Here is a 6300-nt window from a genome sequence, read left to right as displayed (position 1 = left end):
GGGGGGCTGCGGCCGCCCCGCCTGCCGATGGTGCTGCTCAGCCGGTGTGCTGGCAGGTGCACAGGAGAGCTAGGAAATGGCAGCTAAAACAACATAGAATCATAGAATCCTAGGTTGGAAGGGACCTCAAGGACCATCTTGTCCAACCTTTCTAGCTGAGAGCACAGTCTAGGCAAGATGGCCCAGCACCCTGTTCTGCTGAGTCTTAAAAAGTGTCCAGCCACTCCCCTGGGGAGATTATTCCAATGGCTGACTGCTCAGATCGTGAAAAATTTCCTTCTCATGTCCAGCTGGAATCTCACCAAGAGCAATTTGTGTCCGTTCCCCCTTGTCCTGTCCATGCGACTCCTTGTGAAAAGGGAGTCTCCATCTTCCTTGTATCTGTCCCTTAGGTATTGGTACATGGTGATGAGATCCCCTCTAAGCCTCCTTTTCTCTAGGCTGAACAAACCCTCTGCTCATCCTACATGGTTTTTTTTTTTGGGAGGGGGGTTGGCATTCATTGGTGAGGCTATGTCCTTTGAAAGCAATTTTTTGATGCATTAGAATACAATCCATTTCATGGTCCTGAACTGTTGTGCTTAAGCTATGTACAGTATTGCAGAGCAAAAATAAGAACTTCATTTTATCAGCATAAATTCAGAGGAAGATTACTGTCAAGAGACGTCCCGTTAGCACAGCTTTTTTTTTCTCCCACTAAAATTGCCGTTCAATATTGCAAGCCAAAACCTCTCCTACCGTTCAGCACAACCGTAGCCAAAAATGTCACAGGAACCGCAAGGCAGGGATTTGGCCACAAGAGGTCACGCAAACCCAAACGATACTGAAGGATTTGAAAAGTGCGTTCCTTCTAAAGAGAATTATTTCCCTTTAATTTCAAAGCCTGATTTCCATTTGACTGACCAGCTATTGCTTTCGTAAACAATCTGATGCGTCCTCAGCCACGCACACCTCAAGCTGAAGTAGGAAAACAACTGCATTTAGTTTCCTGAGAATGGTCCAGGGACCATGACAAAATGTTAGTGAGTACTGAGGTCATTCTGACCTAAATATAATGGATCTGGGAGGCTGGTAAGAATCAGTTACCCTAATATACTAATTTTGTGCAGGCTTGGACAAATGAATATGAAAGGGTGTTGTAAAAGTGTGTTTAAAGGGCATTCCTTCCCCGAGTGCTAAGTTTACTACTCAGTTTCCCCCCTCAGCACCCAGCGTACTTAAAGGGCTAAGCACAAGAATGAAAATAAATCAGAGGCTGTTTCTTCAGTAGCGCACTATTCTGTAATTGGGTTGAGGAACCACCTTTATTTTAGTAACAGAAGATAATTAATTTCCTCTTTGCTTGCTTTTTTGCATGTCTGCAGGCATGCAGCTTCCTTGTACCGGTTTTAGAGGAGCTTGCACAGCAGCAAGAAACGCATATTTATTTAGGGTCCCCTTAATTACACAGTCTATGACTAAAACCTTTATACTGTTTTTTCTTACATGGCAAAGCAGCAAAAAGAAGAGATGAAACTGTAAGATTTCCAAATAAATGACATTTTAGGTTGTTTTGTTTACGCTGTGCCTTCTTTTAGATGCACATCTGAAGTGAGGTGAGAGCTGCTGGAATGGCATGTGGCAGAACTACCAGAAACAAGAGTTCAAAAATCAATATAACCCATGAAATTACTTCGCAACCAAAACCGCAGACAGACTGCATCTCCAATTCTGACCTTTCTCACATGATACAGTATAGATCCCTGCATAATAATAGAATGCCCTAAAAAAAACAGGGAAAAAAAAAAAGCAGGAAACAAAAGAAAAATGGGCCAGGGCTGAAGACGATCAAACTCTTCTCCATGGTTCCATCCTGCTCCCACAGAGCAGGAACATTCATCTGCTGATTTCATTGGGTTCAAGATGCTTCTGCTTTTTGAAAGTGTAGTAGCCACCCACAGTTATCCTGCTTCCTGCCTTCTGTTTTATTGTGCTTCTATTAATAGTGTGAACACTTGTGGGTTTTTCAATGCTACAGTTTAATAATTTCAATTGGAAAAAAAACCCAACAAAACCCTCATAAATCCAGAAAAAAACACCTGTAATCAAACAGTCTGACCTGCGTAGCACAGGGCATTGGGTTTCACTGAATCAATCCCCCTTTAAGTCAGATGATCTTCTGCGGAAAGCGAACAGTTTTGATTTAGAGGTTTGCAAAGACAGATCATGACAATGGTCTGTTAATTAAGTACCATTAGATATTTGCAGCTCTCGAGGCAGGGAACATAAATTTGAGCTGGATGGGTTAAGGGTTAAGCCAGATCCAGATTTTTTTCCCGGCACTGAAGTAGCGAATCGGTGTTGCAGAAAGAAAGGATTTGTATTTTGTGTGACTGATGTTCTCTTACTTCAGAGATATCACCTGTCAGCATTGTTGATAGGTGAGAGAGGCAAAGGGAAAGCAGCCTGGTGACGAAGAACAAGTATGGTCACTGCTTGGAGAATTAAATGTTTCGGTTCTGCATCCCTGCCAGGTACTGCTCGGAGAGCCAAAGGAAGATTGGTTCCTACTAATTAAAATGCAGGGGGAGAGGGGAAAGAAGAGGCTTCTTGATTTCCTTCTTAAATCTATAACTTTGTTCCTTATGGGGAGCTAATCTCCTGCCAAGTGACATTGGCACTAAATCTGGGAAACGTCTTCCAGAAGTTGTTTCTCCGATGAAGGTGCAGATGGGGACAAGGATGAGGTGAGATAGGGCGCGGTGGTCTGCTCCGCTATGACGCCGTGCGGGGTGTTTCACGCTGGGGGAGCGCTGTGCCCACTGAGCCCTGTCCACGCTGGACCCATCCCCTGACTCCGGCCTCAGCTGCCAACTGGTTCTCACAGCGAGAGGGTTATCTAGTTTAACTATGAGCCTTTGCTGTGTGAGTATGCTTTTACTAGGAAATGATAACCGGTCAGCTTGCTGGGAATTAACTCTGAGCCCTTTTTTGCAGACTTCTTAATGCAGATGCTCTGGGAGGTCTCTTTCACGAAGTTTCTGCTTTGTTAGCAGCTTTACATTTCTGTGGATTTATTTTTAGAGTATGCAGACACTGAGTTTGTGACAGTTGACAGTTTATTGATTGAAGTGAGTCTAGAAATTAATTTTCCCCATAACGGCCAGGTGAGTGCTTGTAAAGTAGCACAAAGGGCAAAAGGTCTGAGGGACTCGGAACATCAATTCAAATGTTTCACAAGAGTTCATTTTCAGGAAATTCGTGGCCTGTGTGCTTGTGGCTGCACTAGGGAGCTGGTTGAATACACATTTCTCTACCCTAGTGGCTCACACTGTAAGATGCTTCAGTTTTAGAACTCTGCTTTATTAATATAACTATCACTTTGTATTTCAGCAGCCAGACTTGGGAGCCACATAACATGAAGCTTCCAGGGAGACAGGGCTTGAGATCTCTGAGGTGGAAGTAGTGACCTCACCTTAAACTCAGAGAAACAACTCATGCTTGGCCCAAGGTAGAGCAGGGATCGATCCCTGGTATCTGTGGTGGTATATAAACCTGGGGAAACATGGAGGTTGAGAGCTCTCAACAGAGTTACCAGGGCTCTCACTCACGCACCCCCATGATGGCAAAGACTCTCTGCACCATGCTGTGGCCCTTAGCATCACAGAATAGAATCATAGAATCGTTTAGGTTGGAAAAGACTTTCAAGATCATCAAGTCCAACCGTTAACCTAACCCTGCCATTCCACCACTAAACCATGTCCCTGAGCACCACATCTACTCATCTTTTAAATACCTCCAGGGATGGGAACTCAACCACTTCCCTGGGCAGCCCGTTCCAGCGCTTCACAACCCTTTCAGTGAAAAAATTTTTCCTAATGTCCAACCTAAACCTCCCATGGCGGAACTCAAGGCTATTCCCCCTCATCCTATCTCCTGTTACCTGGGAGAAGAGACCAACCCCCACCTCACTACAGCCTCCTGTCAGGTGGTTGTACAGGGTGATAAGGTCTCCCCTCAGCCTCCTCTTCTCCAGGCAGAACAACCCCAGTTCCCTCAGCCGCTCCTTGTAATTTTGCTCCAGACCCCTCACCAGCTTCTTTACCCTTCTTTGGACATGCTCCAGCAACTCAATGCCCTTCTCATAGCGAGGGCCCAAAACTGAACACAGGATTCAAGGTGCAGCCTCACCAGTGTCAAGCACAGGGGACGATCACTTCCCGCACACAGCAGTGGCTCTGTGTGTCACCTCACTTGCTCCTCTCCATACCATTTTTGCCATCCCTCTCAAGCTCAGGACCCTCTCCGTGGTTATCTCCTTTTTTTTTTGCTGTGTGTACCGTATCTCTCTTCACATGCTGGGAACACAAGGTTTCCTGTTCTTTTATTTTTTTTTCTGTAAGCCTTCCTTTTCTCTACAGGCATCTCCAATCCCTGCCAAGAGCTGCACTTGGTGCTGTTTTTCTTTTCTTTCTTTGAGAAGGAAGCCATGCAGGCTGCTAATATTATATGCTCCACCAAGCTGCTGTTCAAAACTGACATACATAAGGGCAATGTTATGCTGCAAGGTGTTGATCTGTAGGCGGTTATCAATCTGTCCTCATTTCCCTCCGAGTTTTTACAAAGTTTTGACCACCATAACTGAACAGAACCAGCAGCAAACCCTGCAGACAAATACCACCACATTTGGATTTAAAGTCCAGTTCATTATTTTTTTGATACTGCTTTAAAGTTAGGGCAAAATATTGTCAAAGCATCAAATATACAACCAGGACTGGTCCTCTAGTGGGTACCTAACAGTTATCATTGAGATCATTTGCTAATATAATTCTTTTGGTACATGGTTTATTTGCTGGTAAGTTACATTATAACCTGCAATCAGTTTAGTAATCTCCTATTGTAGTTGTTAAAAGAAAATAAAAATATATTAAAAGTATCTGGGTGGCATGCTGTTTCATGATACAATACGGCAATTAAGCAGGCTGGGGAACCAGCGAGGCAAGGAGTGATACAGGGGCAATTTGCCTACAGTACAGAATTATTAGATATATCTGTGCAGCTGGCATCCACACCTTGGAGGGGCAGGGGATTTAAATGCATTTTGGGTAAGGACAAAGGTATTATATTCACAAATTAGAGATAGTGCCAAATACACTAATTCTTTCCATAGTTTCAGCCGTAAAAATTATTTTCTTTCTCAAGCAAGTTTCTATTTTAATTTAAAAACTCCTAAGATTTATTGATATCTGAAACAGGCTACTATATAATGATGTCCTTCTCCACCCCTTCCTTTAATTGCCCACCAAAGCCAAAAATTCAGTCATGGTCCCTGTGTGACAATTGTATTGCCATGGAACCACGCAGTCCCACGCTGACGATTGCAGTGGGACTTGATGCAACCCTGGTGGTCTGCACTGAGCAAGAACATTTTTTGAAGCTTCATTTTTAGGATCAGTGCAGTATTTTCTTCTCTGTTTTCCTGTGGAGAATTTGGAAGAGATGTGTGTATGGCTTTTTGCCAGGACACAGCAGGTGGCCTGCTGCATGGGAGGCATGGCAAGGATGTGGAGCCAGCCCTCGTGTGCTCGTCATGAGGCTGACGGTCGGTCACCCCTTCTGTGTGATCCAGAGCACGTGCGAGCTGGCCGTAGCTGGTCCCCCTCCTCAAACACTGCATGACCCTGGTGGAACTCTCCCTTATCCAAGGGCTTGTTACGTTGCCTATGGGCTTCCTACGTTGCTCTGCAGACACAAGCTAGCCCTTATGTTAGAACATTGACGGGTGTTAAAAAATGATGGACGCTGGCCCATATTAATTTTACGTGGAACACAGATGTCACAAACATATGAAGTAAATAGTTCAAATTTTGAAGGGGCACTGAAGAAGTGCATGGTTTTAGAGGTTTTTTCCCAGTTGTGGAGGGATAATTATCCACCTCTGAACAGCCCCGCCCTAGCCATGAATGATAAAGTGTCTTGCCTATGTGACTCTATAACCTGTAAACGGCAATTTTCATCAGAAATGTGAGTTCATGTGCCTGTGCCAGACAGAAAATATCTATATCGCTCATTCTGTAGGCACTGGCACTTTCACAAATTTGACGCTGAGCAGCTGAGAGGTTAGACGTCGGGTCTGTTGTCAGTGGTGCCTGAACTTCAGAAGTCAAAGCTTCTCACCGTGACATTCATTCATGCATAATTTAAGGCATAATCTCTATCACTAAATTTGATTTTTCCACAGGTTACCAGGAGACGGGGTCTCATTTTACACATTACCTTTTCATTACTGTTTTCTTGTTTCACAGTTAATGGTCTTCTGTT

The sequence above is a fragment of the Egretta garzetta genome, unplaced genomic scaffold (assembly GCF_000687185.1).
Source record: "Egretta garzetta isolate BGI_Z169 unplaced genomic scaffold, ASM68718v1 scaffold11, whole genome shotgun sequence".
Taxonomy (NCBI): domain Eukaryota; kingdom Metazoa; phylum Chordata; class Aves; order Pelecaniformes; family Ardeidae; genus Egretta; species Egretta garzetta.
Note: the sequence above shows the minus strand (reverse complement) of the source record.